Source organism: Lepisosteus platostomus, unplaced genomic scaffold (assembly GCF_059453375.1).
Source record: "Lepisosteus platostomus isolate fLepPlt1 unplaced genomic scaffold, fLepPlt1.hap1 Scaffold_73_H1, whole genome shotgun sequence".
In the NCBI taxonomy this organism is placed as follows: Eukaryota; Metazoa; Chordata; class Actinopteri; order Semionotiformes; family Lepisosteidae; genus Lepisosteus; species Lepisosteus platostomus.
In genome coordinates, this window is record NW_028291685.1 from 26,172 (window position 1) to 45,343 (window position 19,172).

General features: G+C 49.3%; 4 non-coding genes across 4 annotated transcripts; 3 read left to right on the plus strand and 1 right to left on the minus strand.

Moving 5' to 3' along the window:
- Nucleotides 1-4,574: 4,574 nt before the first annotated feature.
- trnak-cuu (transfer RNA lysine (anticodon CUU)) lies at nt 4,575-4,647 on the minus strand. The gene has a single exon. It is a non-coding gene; the product is annotated as a tRNA-Lys (tRNA).
- Nucleotides 4,648-6,874: 2,227 nt separating this feature from the next.
- trnae-uuc (transfer RNA glutamic acid (anticodon UUC)) lies at nt 6,875-6,946 on the plus strand. Its single transcript has one exon. It is a non-coding gene; the product is annotated as a tRNA-Glu (tRNA).
- A 2,446-nt stretch (nt 6,947-9,392) lies between these two features.
- trnav-aac (transfer RNA valine (anticodon AAC)) lies at nt 9,393-9,465 on the plus strand. The gene has a single exon. It is a non-coding gene; the product is annotated as a tRNA-Val (tRNA).
- A 2,996-nt stretch (nt 9,466-12,461) lies between these two features.
- On the plus strand, nt 12,462-12,535 carry trnat-agu (transfer RNA threonine (anticodon AGU)). The gene has a single exon. It is a non-coding gene; the product is annotated as a tRNA-Thr (tRNA).
- The last annotated feature ends 6,637 nt before the right edge of the window (nt 12,536-19,172 follow it).

Here is a 19,172-nt window from a genome sequence, read left to right on the forward strand (position 1 = left end):
ATTTTAGAAGCTGCGCAGCCCTGCAGTTTCAATAGCCCTTTTATTCGTGTTAGATGCTGGAATTGCCTTTTTTTGACGCTCTTACGAATGCGATGTCAACGAAAACAGAACAAAGCACAAAAAAACCCTCAAGTCCTGCAGTTGGATAGAATGCCGTTACACGTCCAAGCCGTATTTGACTTCATCCTACCATTGCAACACGGGGCGTATATGGAAACGAACACACGCTACGAATTGTCTCTAATCAGTCCCTACAGTTGTAAGGCGCCTGGAAGCATGCACCCCCATCATTAATCTTTGCGCATCTGTGCAAGGTAAACTCTGGAGCAGTCTTTGAAACGGCTCAAAGGAAACACGTGATTGATTCCATGTGCATCTGGGGTTCATATCTTATTTACATTTAATTCAAGGGAAAGGCTTGGGTCAGTTTCAGACGGCCTCCAACAGCGAGATTCAAGCGCCCCACCTTCAGCCCAATCTGCGCCACCAGAGCGCCAACGGCTCCTCTGCTCTCCGGGGTGCGGTTGTGACCCCGTAACCTAAAGTGTTGGTGGCAGACAAATGGAGACTAACAGGTGACGTCCTAGGACATGACTACATTGTGACACTCGGTGGGGATGGTGACCATTGCTTGGAAAAGAGTGCGAGGCCCCTTTAGAAAAACATTTTGTTAACAGGCATTCTGCCTCAGCCTAAACACCTATAGCTTGAAAAGCGCATGCTATTAGACAGGCACCTCTGCAAGACCTTAAGAGTCTCTTAAACTAGTGATAGTAAGGTGTTCCCAATGGGCGATGTTTGGCTTTCAAATCATCTCTCCTTGGAAGCGCCGAGATGCAGCTGTTTAAGGCTTAGAAGCAGCTGACTGTTTCACTACCTAGCTGATCACTGTCAGTCAGGGAGCTCAGAGGTGAAAAGCCTGTCTGAGAGACAATTCGCCGTCGATCAGTTCAATATGTTCCGTACCAGCTCGGCGCACCTGAGATCATCTTGGTAGCCGTGTAGCTCAGATGAGTGAGAGCGTGTGTGTGTGTACCACCGTGATTGGATGCCGGTCCTTCTCAGGTCACAGTAAACCTTCTGCTGCCTAACTTCCCTTATTTTTGGGGATCCCTTTGAAAAAGCAAAGGAAAAAAAAAACTGGCTCTTCATCAGCGTGATCAACCTCACCCAGTGTGGCGCAGTGGCCTAATGGCTAAGGCACTGGCACTCTAAGCCAGGGATTGTGGGTTCGAGTCCCATCTGGGGTGCTCCTGTCCCCTTTTGAGAGTACAAATGTCCTTGCAATTTGCGAAGCTGCAACCCCACCTTACTCAGTGAGCGTCTCTGCTTTTCTCTCACATACAGTTGGGAGAAAAACTTTTGTAAACAGCCCTTCGGAATGACGTGGATTTCTGCATGAATGGCTCCTAACATGTGATTTCATCTTTATCTAAGTCATAATAATCAATAAAGAGAGTCTGATTTAACAAACAACACACGCCCAACATTTGACATTGCTGTTTTAATAAATGTTTTAAACAATCAAGGTCATTGATGGAAAAAGTACGTGAACCCTTATATTAAGGAGCTAGTGGAACCTCCTTTATTGACAAAAACCTCAACCCCCACTTTCTGTAGCGGCTGGTCAGACCTGAGCAGCGGTCAGGAGGCATTTTGGCCTATTCCTCTATGCAAAACTGTTTCAGTTCATGTATATTTTTGGGATGTCTTGCGCTGAACGGCCTGCTTCAGATCATGCCACAGCACTTCAATGGGATTGGGGTCAGGACTCTTACTTGGCCATCCCAAAATACGGAATTTCTTCTGTTTCAGCCACTCTGTTGTTGATGTACTCCTTTGTTTTTGTCATGTTGCATGACCCAGCGTCTTTCGAGTTTCAGATCACAGGCAGACACCCTGACATTCTGCTGTAGAATTTCCTGATACATCTTGGAATTCATCGGTCCCTCGATGATTGCAAGCCGTACAGCCTCCGCCATGCTTCCCAGGTGGGATGAGGTTTTGGAGTTGGTATGCAGTGTTTTGTTATCTCCAAACATAACGCTGTGCACATTTACCAACAAGTTCAACTTTTGTCACGTCTGTCCACAGAACATTGTTCCAGGAGTTGCTGTGGAACATCCATGTGGTCTTTAGCAAACTTGAGAGGGGCAGTGGTGGTTTTTTTGTTGGGGAGAGCAGTGGTTTCCTCCGTGGTGACCTCGGATGATCACCACTCCTGTTCAGATTTCTTCTTATGGTGGACTCATGAACACAGACGTAAGACAAAGTCAACCACCTGTTCGCTAGATCCCATCCCCACTCAGCTAGTCAAAGATTCCCTCGAAGGACTGGCAGGACCTATAATTAGTATGATGAATGCATCGCTTGCGTCAGGCGTTGTACCTGATCAATTTAAGGTAGCGGTTGTTAGACCGCTCCTTAAGAAGTCAAATTTGGATCCACAAGTTCTTAACAACTACAGGCCTGTCTCAAAGGTCCCATTTCAATCTAAAAGTCTTGAGAGAATAGTTGTTGCCCAACGTCAATCGTATCTGGATTCAAATAATATAATTGAGAAATTTCAGTCTGGTTTCTGAAACTGCATTAACGAGAGTCGTAAATTATATTCTCTTAGCTACTGATGCGGGGAATGCAACAGTGCTTGTGCTTCTAGATCTTAGAGCTGCCTTTGACACGGTTGACCTCTCTGTTTTGTTACACAGGCTTGAGTTTGAGGTTGGCTTATCTGGAACCGTCCTTCAGTGGTTTACTTCACATTTTACTCATCGTTTTCATTATGTTCAAATATCTAATAATTGTACTGCTTCATCAACGTCACCAGTTCAATTTGGGGTACCAGACGGATCAGTGCCGGGACCAATATTGCTCTCTCTCTCTACATGCTGCTGCTAGGTAGGATAATACGAAAAAATAATATGAACTTTCATTCATATGCTGATGACACTCAAATAAACATTTTGTTTACACCAAATGACAACTCTTCTATTATCACTTTAGTTAAATGCATTAATGAAGGAAAGACTTGGATGTGTGAAAACTTTTTGTTACTCAACTCTGAGAAAACTGAGGATCTGTTGATCGGAGGCAACAATACTGATAGGACTACTATAACTTCAGCACTTAACTCAGAGGATTTAAACATTTGCCTCAAAGAGACAGCACGTAACCTAGGCGGCATATTAGACACAAGGCTCTTAACAACTTGCATTGTTAAGTGCCTTGGGACAACCTTGTTGTGAAAGGCGCTATATAGAAATACATTGATTTGAACTGAATTGACAATGTAAAATGTTGTGTGTTGTTTGTTAAACAAGACTGTCTTTATTTATTATTATGCGTCAGATGAAGATCAGATCACATTTTAAGAGCCATTCATGTAGAAATCCAGATCATTCGTGTTTTAAAAGTCACGGGAAGAGCGAAATGGGTGCTTTTCCTTTGTTGCGCAGACACACGACGACACCGTAGGGGGCAGGACTCGAAGCTTCGCGGGGAGACCCTGACGACTTTCTAATCCATCGCCCTAACCACTCGGCCACGGCTGCAGCGCACGCTGCTTTCTTGATACAGTCTAACATAGAGTGCCGGGCAGCGGTGGAAACCTTTTTCAAAGTCGCTTTTGGTTTAACAACAACAAAAAAAAATTTCACAAAATGCATGCTAGCAGACAAATGCGCCTCGGAGAACTTAAGGCTGGCTTCAAGTTGGAATGATAGTCTCCCTGTCCGGTCAGGAAAAGGGAACTTTGTTAGACAGAAAGAAGGAAGTAACAATAACGGAGAATTGTGTGCAAGGATTTTAGAAGCTGCGCAGCCCTGCAGTTTCAATAGCCCTTTTATTCGTGTTAGATGCTGGAATTGCCTTTTTTTGACGCTCTTACGAATGCGATGTCAACGAAAACAGAACAAAGCACAAAAAACCCTCAAGTCCTGCAGTTGGATAGTTGGATAGAATGCCGTTACGCGTCCAAGCCGTATTTTCAAGACGTGATTCCCTGAGTCCCAAAAATTTGTAAGTTCTTTGGATGATCTGTGGACCGATCTTTCACGATGAAGAATTCCTTAAGAAGAATAGATCTCGGCCCACCATCCCAATGCCTCCATCTCAAAACAGCAACCTCCCACTGCCCTTAGTCTGCAAGGCAGTCCTTTCAAGTGCGATGATGACGCCGGGACCTTCGTTGCCTATTGTACGAGCTGAACTTTTGTGCTCATCAATTCAACGGTCTTTCCATCAACTCATCTTGTCTTTTGACGCTTCGTGTTTTGTGCTCCTTTGACTATCGGCATATCGGGTGACTGCAAACACTGAAGTTCTTGCTTACGGAGTGTGGAACAGTGTTTTCAAGTGATCGCTGTTCTGTCATGTTGACGCCGAGTGAATCTTTCTTTGGCAACATGGGCAGGCTGACAGCAAAAGTAATGGCAAATTTCTTGACTTATTTCTGAATATGAATGTTCTTTAGAAAAGGGATGCGGCATTGCTTCTCCCCCGTGTAAAGGTCACGCATTCCAGACGTGGTTATGAGCGAACAGTTGCCGCAAGTGTTTGAAAAGAGCAAGCAGCCATGCCCCGTGTGAGGATCAAACTCAGGACCTTCAGATAAAGAGACTGACGCGCTACCAACTACGCCAACGAGGCCAGCTGCAGTGCACAGCCGGAAAGTTTGCCTCATATGGATTTCAGTCGCCCGTTCCCTAATCTTCAGACGCCCTCTGCTGGATGTTGCATTTGCCTTTTGATCTCACCGATACTTTTTTGGTCTGTTTCTGTTGCGAGTCCGTTTTTCAGATCTCACCTAGCACAAGTCTCTCTGGCTGAAGTGGCCTCTCTGCTTCAGCATCGTGCCCTCACTCAGCCATTAAAAACGTCACTCGGACTTCTGACATGCTGACATGAAATGTCAAGAGAGAGTGGCGGAGACGCTTAAGGCAGAGAGAAGATGAAGAGGGGGCGTGGCTGCGAAATGATTGACAGCTGCATGACGCTCTCCATGCAAGGTGTGACCACAGGCTAAAGGACACCTTTCGGCACATCAAGCTCTAAGCACACACCTGGAGGACGTGGGAAACGATCCCGCTACCTCTCGCATGCAAAGCGAGCGCTGTACCATGCAAGCTAAAGGTCTGACTGGACGAGCGAATGACGCCTCTCCCCCGTCCTCAAGCTCGCTGACAGGATAAAATAGAAAGTGCTGCCGTGGCTCATTGGTTTAGGGGTATGATTCTCGCTTAGGGTGTGGGAGGTCCCGGGTTCAACTCCCGGCTGAGCCCTTGTGTGCTCTTTTTGTCCTCGTCCACAAGACTGAGAACTGATATCCACATCACCTTGCAGCATCTGCTTATGGCAAACGATGGAATGTGACTAATGACTGAACGAGCCTGGTGAATACTCATCACGTGGCACAATGAGAGCGTGCAGTCAGCTGTCCAAGGCAGCAACCTCATTGCTCGTTCAAAAGAACACGTACTGAAAACTCATCACCACTATGTCGTAAATGAGCACCGCAATCGCTTGTTGTCATGCGTCCTTACTTGGGAAATGCAGAAGCAAAAACTGCCCTCTCTCAGCCACCGAAACGTGTGCGGCTCGCCTTGCACTCTCTGCGCCTCGCATATTTATGGAGCTGTCTGCTCTTCTTTCTGTTGAAGTACGCAAGTTACGGGGCGTACTGCAGACTATGATGTGCTCAATGACAGCTTTCAAGATTTGAAAACTATGAGCTTGATGGCTCAAGTCGAACGAATGTGGTTGTTACGCAATTGATGATCAAACGCACATATTCTAACGATTCGTGAGAGTATGTTCTAAAGGTCCCTGGCTCGATCCCGGGTTTCGGCATTTTGTTTCATCGCTCCCTTTGTTCCTCTCTCCAGCGCCCCCTGCCTAAAATGACGCGTCCCTTTCTCAGCCCGAAACGCAAGCGATACACCAGCAACAAACCGTACAAGTTTCCGTAGTGTAGTGGTTATCATGTTTGCCTATCATGCGAAAGGTCCCAGGTTCGAGACTGGGTGCAAACAGCCTCTTCTTGCACGCTCCTGCACTTCACAGAGGTCTTGAACCACCAGTCATTTGTTCCCAATGTATTTCCGGTGCGTTCATGCACTCTTGTACCAAACGCACGTTTTTTCTGTACCTGGAGCCGATCATTTGCAATTGGGCTGTCCCGACAGACCAAGACGAGCTGTCGGCTCAAAAGCAGCGCAACACCTGCGAGAACAACAGAAAGATTAGTACCCAGCGGGGGCCTCTTAGTGAGCCCAAAATCTAATCAAGAATCGACTCCAGCAACAGGGCTGGGCGCATTGTTCCATACTCCGACCACTCTTGGTGTAAACAGGTCCCTCCTGGTCTCTGCATGAAATGCACTTTCCTGCGTTTGCTTTGGTGTAACTGGCTTCCCCTGCATGGGCGAATGTGAAGAAGATCCTTAGTAAGTCATTGAAGAAACCCGAGAAGAGGTCGGAGTGGCCTCTGTCGTTCATCAACGATCCAGTCAGGCAGTACTCCTCTGTAAAGCGCCGTTCGTTCACATCGATTGGCTTTTTTTTGCCTTCATTCATGCAAGTAGTAAAAGCAGACGCCCCTATTCTGCCGTGACCCAGATTTGAACCAGGGTTGTTGCGGCCACAACGCAAAGTACTGACCACTATACGATCACGGCGAGTTACCGATACACACGTGGCAGGGCGGAAAAGGCTGTGCTCTCTTCGTGTGACATAATTCGGGAAAGTCCTGACGTTGCATTTCAACTGAGCCCCAGTATACATCGACCCTTCGACACTCTGAGTGACAACTCTCTTGCGTGTTTTCTCATATTTATGTAGTTTGCTTGCATGATGCCCGGAACAGCAGGGTTGTGCACTCCCATATGGTCTAGCGGTTAGGATTCCTGGTTTTCACCCAGGCGGCCCGGGTTCGACTCCCGGTATGGGAACGTGTCAATTTTGCCTCCTGCTTTCCAAAAGATCAGCGCCGTGTACGAAGGAGCCGCATTAAAACTACTCAACGTGCAAAACGTGCGAGAAGAGGGGGCGCTTGTTTCCAGCCGAAACTTCTCGCGTGTGAGACGAGCTGACCATCGCTGCAGGAGGTGGGAGGGTTACTCTGGTAGACAGGGCTGACCTTCGGCAATAGGATCTATACTCTCCAAGATGATATTTGCACTTTCTGGAGAGGCGATTTTCTCCACGTCAGCAGCCCGATTTCGTCGATTGCGTGGAGAGGGCTGTAGAATGTGACGCCGCCTTTCCTGCTCCGTCCATGACAGGCGTGCTGGTCTCTGGAGAGAGAGCACGGTCCATCAGCGCACTCCAATAAAGGCACTGGAAGCAGCTGAATCGCATTGGCGAAGCTCAGCACTGGGCCGCTGGGCATGTCTTACCACCGTTTCCGTAGTGTAGTGGTTATCACGTTCGCCTCACACGCGAAAGGTCCCCGGTTTGAAACCGGGCGAAAACAGACTTCTTTTGTCGCCACGCACAAAAGGGGATTGGGGATTCGCCTAGCGCTGTGATCGAACAGACCCACTCACCTCTTAGTGTGGCGGGATCTGCACAGTGCATGTCGCAGCGCATCCTTCTTTCACTTCAATGCGCGTCCTGATGTACCCCGGTCTCCCGCGTGACAGGTGGAGACAGGTGACAGGTCCGCGTGACAGGTCCTATACTAACGAGGAAGACATCGCTCTCTCCGACCCCCGGCATCGTGTCCCGACCCACCGTGCTGGAAGCCGACTCGTGCTGTGATTCCTTTACGGAGCAGAAATGACAACCGAGGAGCCGAGAGATCACTTCAGCATTTCGCGTCTGAACGGAAAACACAAACGACCAACTCGGAATGATTTGCCTTTGACGCTTATCAAAGCGTTCTTTGTGCATCGAACAGACCCACTCACCTCTTAGTGTGGCGGGATCTGCACAGTGCATGTCGCAGCGCTCCCTGCTTTCACTTCAATGTGCTTCCTGATGTCGTCGTGTGCTGTGCGGAGGCTCTGAAAGCGAGAGCAATGAAAAGGTGCACGACGCTGTGTTAGAAAACAGAGAAGTGAAAGGCAGTCCTTTCTCTACGGAGGTAAAAGAAGAGCTACGCCCCGTCGGGGAATCGAACCCCGGTCTCCCGCGTGACAGGGAGGGATACTTGCCACTATACTAACAAGGAAGACATCGGATGCTCCGACCCCCGGCATCGTGTCCCGACCCAGCGTGCTGGAAGGCGACGCGTGCTGTGATTCCTTTACGGAGCAGAAATGACAACCGAGGAGCCGAGAGATCATTTCAGCATTTCGCGTCTGAACGGAAAACACAAACGACCAACTCGGAATGACTTGCTTTGGACGCTTTTCAAAGCGTTCTTTGTGCATGACGACTGCGCCGCCTAGCAGATGCAAATGGGTTCTACAACTTTGAAGTAGCAAATGGAAGAGGGCTAAGCCCCCTCTCTTTTAGCCCAGGTTCGATCTGTCTCCCAGAATCACCAGGGCGCACGCACACACACACACCCGTGCCGTTGAAATGCTCTGCTTCATTTCTAAGGGCAACTCAACATTCACTCCTACCCCGAGAACAGAAAAGACAGCATCCGCACCAACAACAGCTCAGGTCTCTGCACAGGAGCTAAGCTGCCCCCATCTCCTCTGCTCTGCTCTGCTCTGCTCTGTGGCTCCTGCAGAGCGGAGTCCTGCCTGGAGCCGTGTTTGCAGGCGGCGGCTCCCCGCGCTCTGTCTGTGCGTCGTGTCCAAGAGCTCCTGGGAGGAAGAGAGAGCCCTCCCACTCGGGGGCTTTTCCACGGTCTGTGTGAGGAGGGGCGGTTGTGTCCAGTAGCTTATCTAGCGGAAGCCTGGGGCGGCGGAGAGCTGTGATCGTACAGACCTTGAGGTGTCACCTTTTTGTCTGCTTTCCCGCCCCCCCTCTGCCCAAGCTCTGCTCCAAAGTAGCCCGGCAACCCCTCACACCTGTACGTGTCACAACCTAAGGTGTGGTCATGTGACACCCATGGGGTGTTGTTCTGTTCTTGCTAATTGTTTCCTGCCCGTCGCAGGCAGGAGTCCATGCGAGGAAGATGCGCTGGACAGAGCTCAGAGGGCGCAGCTGGGTGGCTTTCCTTCTGAGTGACGTTCCTGCAACACTCTCCCGCTCCTCTTGGTGCGCTCATGCCACAACACAGGAAGGCTGGAGCAGGTGGCTGTGCGCTCTGTGCACCGCCGAAATAGCTCAGCTGGAGGAGCGTTAGACTGAAGATCTAAAGGTCCCTGGTTGGATCCCGGGTTTCGGTGTTTTGTTTCATCGCGCCCTTTGTTCCTCTCTCCAGCGCCCCCTGCCTAAAGTGACGCTTGCCTTTCTCAGCCCGAAACGCAAGCGAGACACCAGCAGCTGTCCCTACAGGTTTCCGTAGTGTAGCGGCTATCACGTTCGCCTAACACGCGAAAGGTCCCCGGTTCGAGACCGGGCGGAAACAGCCTCGTTTTGCACGCTCCTGTACTTCACAGAGGTATTGAGCGACCGGTCATTTGTTCCCAATGTATTTCCGGTGCCTTCATGCACTCTTGTACCAAACGCACGTTCCTTCTGTACGCGGAGCCGATCATTTGCAATTGGGCTGTGCCGACAGACCAGGACGAGCTCTGTCGGCTCAAAAGCAGCGCAGGACCTGCAAGAACAACAGAAAGATTAGCATCCAGCGGGGGCTTCTTAGTGAGCCCAAGATCTCATCAAGAATTGGCTCCAGCAATTGGGCTGGGCGCATTGTTCCATTCTCCGACCACTCTCGGTGTAAACAAGTCCCTCCTGGTCTCTGCTTGAATTGCACTTTCCTGCGTTTGCTTTGGTGTAACTGGCTTCCCCTGCATGGGCGAATGTGAAGAAGATCCTTAGTAAGTCATTGAAGAAACCCGAGAAGAGGTCGGAGTGGCCTCTGTCGTTCATCAACGATCCAGTCAGGCAGTACTCCTCTGTAAAGCGCCGTTCGTTCACATCAATTGGCTTTTTTTTGCCTTCATTCGTGCAAGTAGTAAAAGCAGACACCCCTATTCTGCCGTGACCCGGATTCGAACAGGGGTTGTTGCGGCCACAACGCAAAGTACTGACCACTATACGATCACGGCGAGTTACCGATACACACGTGGCAGGGCGGAAAAGGCTGTGCTCTCTTCATGTGACATAATTCGGAAAAGTCCTGACGTTGCATTTCAACTGAGCCCCAGTATACATCGACCCTTCGACACTCTGAGTGACAACTCTCTTGCGTGTTTTCTAATATTTCTGTAGTTTGCTTGCATGATGCCCGGAACAGCAGGGTTGTGCGCTTCTATATGGTCTAGCGGTTAGGATTCCTGGTTTTCACCCAGGCGGCCCGGGTTCGACTTTGGTATGGGAACGTGTCAGTTTTGCCTCCTGCTTTCCAAAAGATCAGCACCGTGTATGAAGGAGCCGCATTAAAACTACTCAAACGTGCAAAACGTGCGAGAAGAGGGGGCGCTTGTTTCCAGCCGAAACTTCTCGCGTGTGAGATGAGCTGACCATCGCTGCAGGAGGTGGGAGGGTTACTCTGGTAGACAGGGCTGACCTTTGGCAATAGGATTTATACTCTCCAAGATGATATTTGCACTTTCTGGAGAGGCGATTTTCTCCACTTCAGTAGCCCGATTTCGTCGATTGCGTGGAGAGGGCTGTAGAATGTGGCGCCGCCTTTCCTGCTCCGTCCATGACAGGCGTGCTGGACTCTGGAGAGAGCACGGTCCATCAGCGCACACCAATAAAGGCACTGGAAGCCGCTGAATCGCATTGGCGAAGCTCAGCACTGGGCCGCTGGGCACATCTTACCACTGTTTCCGTAGTGTAGTGGTTATCACGTTCGCCTCACACGCGAAAGGTCCCCGGGTGGAAACAGACTACAGACTTCTTTTGTCGCCACGCACAAAAGGGGATTGGGGATTCGCCTAGCGCTGTGATCGAACAGACCCACTCACCTCTTAGTGTGGCGGGATCTGCACAGTGCATGTCGCAGCGCATCCTGCTTTCACTTCAATGCGTGTCCTGATGTACCCCTGTCTCCCGCGTGACAGGTGGGGACAGGTGACAGGTCCTATACTAACGAGGAAGACATTGCTCTCTCCGACCCCCCGGCATCGTGTCCCGACCCACCGTGCTGGAAGCCGACGCGTGCTGTGATTCCTTTACGGAGCAGAAATGACAACCGAGGAGCCGAGAGATCATTTCAGCATTTCGCGTCTGAACGGAAAACACAAACGACCAACTCAGAATGACTTGCCTTTGACGCTTTTCAAAGCGTTCTTTGTGCACGACGACTGCGCCGCCTAGCAGATACAAATGGGTTGTACAACTTTGAACTAGTAAATGGAAGAGGGCTAAGCCCCCTCTCTTTTAGCCCAGGTTCGATCTGTCTCCCAGAATCACCAGGGCGCACACACACACACCCGTGCCGTTGAAGTGCTCTGCTTCATTTCTAAGGGCAACTCAACATTCACTCCTACCCCGAGTGCAGAAAAGACAGCGTCCGCAGCAACAACAGCTCAGGTCTCTGCACAGGAGCTAAGCTGCCCCCATCTCCTCTGCTCTGCGGCTCCTGCAGAGCGGAGTCCTGCCTGGAGCCGTGTTTGCAGGCGGCGGCTCCCCACGCTCTGTCTGTGCGTCGTGAAATTAATTAATAACGTTAATAAATTTATAAAGTTAATAAAGTTATAAATTAGAAATTAATAACGATATAATTATATTCATGTACCGCAACACAAGAATAGTACACGCTGTACATTGTCTGTCGATAATGTTTCTGTAGTGCTTTAGTGGGTTAGGTTCCTGACTTCCATGTCACACGGTCTATGATTGAATCCCATGGAACTATGACTTTATTTTTTAACAAACATTTCTTTGAAAAAATGAAACGTTTCCCTTGGTCAGAGATTAAATAAAACCTCACTTTTTTAGGTTTTACTGTGCAGAGTGAGGTTTTACCTCACTTTTTTTGAGCAGAAGGTTTACTGTGACCTGAGAAGGGCCGGCATCCAATCACGGTGGTAAATACACACAAGCTCTCACTCATCTGAGCTACACGGCTACCAAGATGATCTCGGGTGCGCCGAGCTGGTACGGAACATATTGAACTGATCGATGGCGAATTGTCTCTCAGACAGGCTTTTCACCTCTGAGCTCCCTGACTGACAGTAATCAGCTAGGTAGTGAAACAGTCAGCTGCTTCTAAGCCTTAAACAGCTGCATCTCGGCGCTTCCACAGAGAGATGATTTTAAAGCCGAACATCACCCATTGGGAACACCTTACTATCACTAGTTTAAGAGACTCTTAAGGTCTTGCAGAGGTGCCTGTCTAATAGCATGCGCTTTGCAAGCTATAGGTGTTTAGGCTGAGGCAGAATGCTTGTTAACAAAATGTTTTTCTAAAGGTGTGTCCAAGTGGCTGCAAAAGGACAACACTCCTGGGGCGCTGTGGCTTAGTTGGTTAAAGTGCCTGTCTAGTAAACAGGAGATCCTGGGTTCGAATCCCAGCGGTGCCTTCTTTGTTCTGTCTTCTTGAACAGTACTGGTCATTATGGACAACCGCCTACGGCTAGACTTAATTAAATGCAAGTATTCATTTCCTGTCTTTAACGCGACTTGTTTTTCTTAAAATGGATGCAACTTGCAAAACATGAAATACAAACCTTGCTAATCAGCGCTAGCGGCTGGCAAAAAAAAAAGAAGTCAGCAATGTTTTTTTCTTTAAAAAGAAAGAACAGACCTGTAGACCTGTTTTATTTGTAGGGCAGGGCGCATTCCCAAACGCGAATCTCCTGTTTTAGAAGTGAGGCTTATTAATAAGAAAGAATTAAGTGTTTCTGAGCTTTCACAAATTAGGCCTCATCTCTCTGTTCATCTCTGTGGTGCAGCCACAGAGAATCTATTCATGCAGGCTGATTTAAGGTTTCCCTTGATAAGGGACAGCTCCCAAAGGGGGATGCACTTAGCTAAGCCTGGCTATCATGATCAATGGTCATCCATTGGCGCCTATCTGTCTAGGGAGTGCCAGATGGACATCTGGACTGCATTCCTAAGTGTCAGGAGTAAGTGACTCATATCTCACCTTGATCAACCAATCAGGGACTGGTAGGGCCGAGTAACCCACGTGGGACTCTGATGCCCATGGATCTTTCAGCCGAAAGCTGAAGTTCCTCCAGGTAAAAACAGGCAACACAGAGAGCCTGTGAGATTCAGTGGGAATTCAGTAGAGATTTCTGTGGAGTTTTCTAAAGGGAATTCAAAGGAGAATTCCAGGGCAGGACAGCCCAGGAGCAGAAGGCTCCCAAGGGCAGGACATTCTCACAGCGCACCTCCTGACCATCCTGAGACTCAGCCCGGACAACCACGGAACGGCCAGTGTGTCCGAGTGCCAGAACTTTCCTTCTAAGAGTCTAGAGCGGAGGTTGCCAGAGAGTAACCAGAGGATCCACCCGAGGTTAGCACCAGCAGCAGGCCTCGTGAACAGGTCGGAACTGTGGACAGTTGAATCACTATTCAGAACTAGCTCTTCATCAGGAACGAACCGGTCTTCTTCTTGACTTGCTGGGACCCATAGTCATCTTTTCTCCTGTGCACAAACTTTGCTAGTTAAAGCCAACACTAACTAGCCGGTCAGTGAGCATCAGCAGGGCACCGTCGCAACCCGCACAGCACAGCCTGGCACCTAGACAGAGAGCGCGGATTGGACAGCAACAAGCGTGCAACTGCTTCTTTGTGCCCGCAGGAGATCTGAATCCCCAGAGATTGGATGAGTATTCAACTTCACTGCATTACTGCTCGAGAATTCAATTGTTATCCCAACCAGTTGATATCAATTTAATTCCTAAGAGTTATGTACTTGTTTTCAGTATCTAATGTAGAAGTTATAACCAGGTTCATTTATGAAATGGTCTAAATGAATGATATACTGAACGTATGTCCTCTTGATATGTGTAACACTTTGTAACTGACTGAATATATACCTTTTGTATTCTGATAACCCTCTCGATAAGATCTGTTCGTTTTACATGCATATTCTATGTATTGTAACGCCCTCGCCTGGTGGTGAGGAGGAAGCGCCCCTAGGCGCTCGTAGTACCGCTGGGCATGCTGGGAGTGGTAGCCGGAGTGCGGCCTATGCGAGAGAAGCTCGCCCCAAACCCAAAGTCCGTCAAGGCCCTCTGCGCCCTGTGGGAGGCCTTGGAGGTAAAGGACGGGGTGCTGCGCCGGGGGTGGCGGGTACCCTCCAGTGGCGAGGTACGGTGGCGGCTGATGGTGCCTTGGTCGCTCCGCGGGGCGGTGCTCTGAGCAGTGCATGGCCAGCCGGGCGTGGGGCACTTTGGCGGTAAAAAAACCCTGCAGCGCCTCCGAGGCCATTTTTATTGGGGTCTTTGCCACCGGGACGTGGAGCGGTACTGCCGAACGTGTGCAGTGTGCGTGGCGCAGAAGGGTCCCCCCGAGCGCTCTCGGGCCCCCCTCCAACAACACCAGGTGGGGGCTCCTATGGAGCGGGTGGGGGTGGACGTTTTGGGCCCGTTTCCGCGCACCGAGGCCGGGAACCTCTACGTCTTGGTGGCCATGGATTATTTTATGAAGTGGCCGGAGGCCTATGCCCTCCCGGACCAGAGTGCCCCCACGGTGGCCGATGCACTGCTGGAGGGGATGTTTGCCTGGCTGGGGGTGCCGGAGGAATTACATAGTGACCAGGGGCGTAACTTCGAGTCCCAGGTCTTCGCCAGAGTGTGCCAGCGCCTGGGGATCACTAAGACGCGGACCACACCGCTGCATCCCCAGAGCAACGGGTTGGTGGAGCGGTTTAATCGTACGCTCACCACCCAGCTGGCCACCCTGGTGTCCCGGCACCAACGGGACTGGGACAGCCACCTCCCCCTTGCGCTCTGGGCGTATAGGACCGCGGTCCAGGAATCCACCGGGTGCACCCCGGCCTCACTCATGCTGGGCCGGGAAATGTGAACCCCGGTGGACCTGGTCTTCGGCCCGCCGCCCGGAGACTGGTCGGCACCGCTGGCTGGACCGGACAACGAGTGGGACCTGCGGCAGCGGATGCAGCAGGTGCACAGCTTTGCACGGACCCACCTGACACAGGCGGGGGTCCGGCAGAAGCGGCACTACGACCTGCGCTGCAGGGGGCCTGCCTTCCAGCCCGGGGACTCGGTTTGGGTGTACAACCAGCGCCACCGCAAATGCCTCAGCCCTAAGCTGGCGCCGTCGTGGGAGGGGCCCGCTGAGGTACTCTGGGTGGTGGGCGAGGTCTGCTACCGTGTCCGGTTGCGAACATGGGGGAGAGTGGTGGTCCTGCACCGAGACCGCCTGGCCCCCTACCGGGCCCGGGAGGAGGAGCCGTGTGGGGAGGCTCTAGAGGACCAGCCGGGGCTGGAGCCGGCCGATAGTGGGGCGTCCGTGGGTCGCCAGCCGTCACCATGGCGCAGCGGCTGCTCACGCAGGGTTCCACAGCAGTTAGCCGAGTACGAGTACAGCCTGAGGGGGGTGTTCGACGTCGGCGAGACGCCAGACGCTTCAGGTTTTTAAGGAGTAAGAGTGCAGGGGGTCTAAACCTGCGATCCAGTGTGTTGAAGTATTTCACAACACTACCCCTAGCACATCTGGAAATAAATCCTCATAATGATTATTGCCCTGGGCATGTACCAAAAAATCACTGAGCATATATATATATATATCACTGTGTTGAAGCTAGAGACACAGAATAACTGCAAGCACATCCTAAATACAGTGTTCCTGCACCTTTGACCTCATCCAGAATGTATCGTTTTTTGAAAGCGATTGCTGTCAGAATGCACAACTGAATCCCAAACAGAATCTCTAGTCAAATATGATCATTTGTGAAACAGGCAAATGAGTCTCTCAGGTGCCCATTTTCAGACACAATTATGCAATACTTTCACCATGCGTTGAGCAATAGGGATTAAAGATACCAGAGGTAAGGTTTAAAAGTGATTCTGAGGTGCAACACATCAGCGATACAGCTAGGCATCTGAAATGCGGGGTTTGAGAGCCCTTCAGGGAACACCGTACCCTAAAGGTACCAAAAGTCCACTAGTATAAGCATTAAGTCACTGTCACCCCTGTTACAATGTGATTGCTACATATCTTCATTTCTTTGGTTTTTAAGGAGTAAGAGTGCAGGGGGTCTAATTCTGCGATCCAGTGTGTTGAAGTATTTCACAACACTACCTGTAGCCCGTCTGGAAATAAATCCTCATTCTGATTATTGACCTGGGCATGTACCAATAAATCACTGAGCATATATATATATATCACTGTGTTGAAGCTAGAGACCTTTATGTAATATTATGATGCTAAAATGTCATTTTCACATATATTAATGTAATAAATGATTGCTTATGCTTTATAAACAAATCTAATTAAAATAAAAGCTTACGTTTTGTATTTATCTTGTACCATAGAACATGATTTGCTTTGTATTTCAAGCCCACAAAGTGTCCAACTGACGCACTACATGATATAAGGAAGATTATCACATGCATATCGGTATTATCTTTCTTATGAAAATGCATTCCTTTCATTACCTTTTACTTTTTAAAATGAACTCAAATTGTGTATAATGTAATAATTTAAGTAGAATAGATTCTAATAATATAATGATCCAGTGTGTTGCACTACTTCACTGCTTCACTGCTCTATGCCGTCTGGAAATAAATCCTCAGACTGCTTACTGCCCTGGGCATGTACCAATAAATTACAGGAGCACATCTATATATCACTGCGATGAAGCAGGAGACACACAATCACTGCAAACACATCCTAAATACAGTGTTCCAGCACCTTTGACCTCATCCAGTACGTATCATTTCTTGAAAGGGATTGCTGTCCGAATGCACATCTGAATCCCAAACAGAATCTCTAGTAAAATACGATCATTTGTGAAACAGGTAAATGACGGTCTCAGGGGCCCATTCCTCATTCTCAAGACACATCTATGCAGTACGTACACCATGCATTGAGCAATAGGGATTAAAGACACCACAGGTAAGGTTAGAAGTCATTCTGACTATATTCTAAAATATTGGACTCATATTCTTATGATGGCAGTCACTTATGATAGTGACAGAGACGCTGTGTTGTAAAAGGGCGCTGTCTTTTGGATGAGATGTAAAACAGAGGTCACAGCGAGCTGAAAAACACGTTTTGAAAAGTGTGCTTTTCCTGCCCCAGAAGTTAAATGGGGGTGACCAAAGTTGCCCAAACATGTTTATTTCTCTGTCACTATGCTGGGGAATTGGGACCCGCACAGACCTCAGGGTGAATGCCCCCCCGCCGGCACCATTAACACCGCTTCCAGCTGGAAGCTTTCTTTTTCCCTGTAGCTCACCCTTATCCGGGTACTGATCTGGCTCACACCTGCTTAGCTTCAGTGGGTTTTCAGTTGCGAGTTGCAAGGGGATGCAAGTGATGGAGCCGCTCGCTGCAAAAGCTACTGCATTGGCCGGGAATCGAACCCAAGCCTCCCACGTGGCAGGCGAGAATTCTACCACTGAACCACCAATGCTCGGTGCCTGGGCTTTCAAAAAAGACGCTTTTTTGGTGCTCTGTGCAAAACGCGTCGACATCTGCTTCCAGCTGCAAAATGCCATTCGTGGACACTGAAGAACTTATTTCCGAGACAGCGGGTACAAGCAATTGGGCATTTTAAAACCACCAGGAACAGCAAAGAGGCGCGCTTCTTTGCTTGCGCCGGAACACACCGACTGGAGGCGGACAACGTAGTCGGCAGGATTCAAACCTGCGCGGGGAGACCCCAATGGATTTCTAGTCCATGGCCTTAACTACTCGGCCACGACTACAGCAAGCCCCACTGCCGCTGCGTTCTTGCTACAATCTTACCTGGATCGCGAGGCGCCGGCGGAAGCCTATTTCAAAGTCGTTCTCCGTTTCAAAAAAACATTTCCAAAATACAAGCCTTGCAGACAGACACGCCTCAGAGGACTTAAGGGTGGCTTCATGTCGGAATGATAAAGTCTCCCCGTCCGGACATGAAAATGCCACTTTGTTACACACAAAAAAAGAATCAACAACAGAGAAATGCCCACAAGCATTTGAAAAGACGCACCACGTCGCACTTGAAATAGCTCTTACATTAGTGGTAGACGCAGGAATCGCCTTTTTATTTACGCTCTTACCAACGCGATGGAAAGCAAAACAAAGCAAAGCAGAGCAAAACAAAACGAACAAACGAAAACCCTCATGTCCCGCACTTGCGTATAACGCTGTTACGTGCCCAAGCGGTATTGTACGTCATCCTAGCACTGCACCCCGGGTCGTACGGTATATGGGAACGAGCACACGCCACGAATCGTCTCGAATCACTCCCTACAGCTGTAAGGCGCCTTGAAGCGTGCACCGCCAACATTCTTCTTTGCGCATCTGTGAAAGGTAAACTCTTGAGCAAACTCTAAACCAGCTCTAAGGAAACTAATCCGATTAGACGTTACTTTGACTCATCCTTTAAGGGACCTTTGTTAATTGGAGAAATCAATGATTTCGAATGAATTCTGTATGCGTTAAAAGACAGCTATACACAGAAAACATGCAGGACACTGCTCATGATGTTTCCCGAGCCGAAACACAGTGCGTTTTTCCAAGCCATCTGACAAAGCCCGCCCACTGAAAACTGCAGCAGATCGTGTAAAGACGTTCAACTTTGTAACTACTGCACGCACAGGAAGCAGAATAAATTCCTCCTTTCAAACTGTCAAACGTTTGCTTTGCGAACGCTGCAGGACATCGCACAATCTCTTTTGAACGGGGACAAACGATTTCTTATTAGGCGCACTAAGTACAGACGTTTAAAAAGCTCCACTCATGCCGACCATGCAGCATGAAGAAGCGCAACCTAACGTTTGCATTCCTAGCTCTGTTGCAACCTAGCACTGTTGCATTCCGCGCATCAGTAGCTAAGAGAATATCATTTAAGGCTCTTGTTAATGCTGTTTCAGAAACCAGACTGAAATTTCTCAAGTATATTATTTGAATCCAGATACGATTGACGTTGGGCAACAACTATTCTCTCAAAACTTTTAGATTGAAATGGGACCTTTGAGACAGGCCTGTAGTTGTTAAGAACTTGTGGATCCAAATTTGACTTCTTAAGGAGCG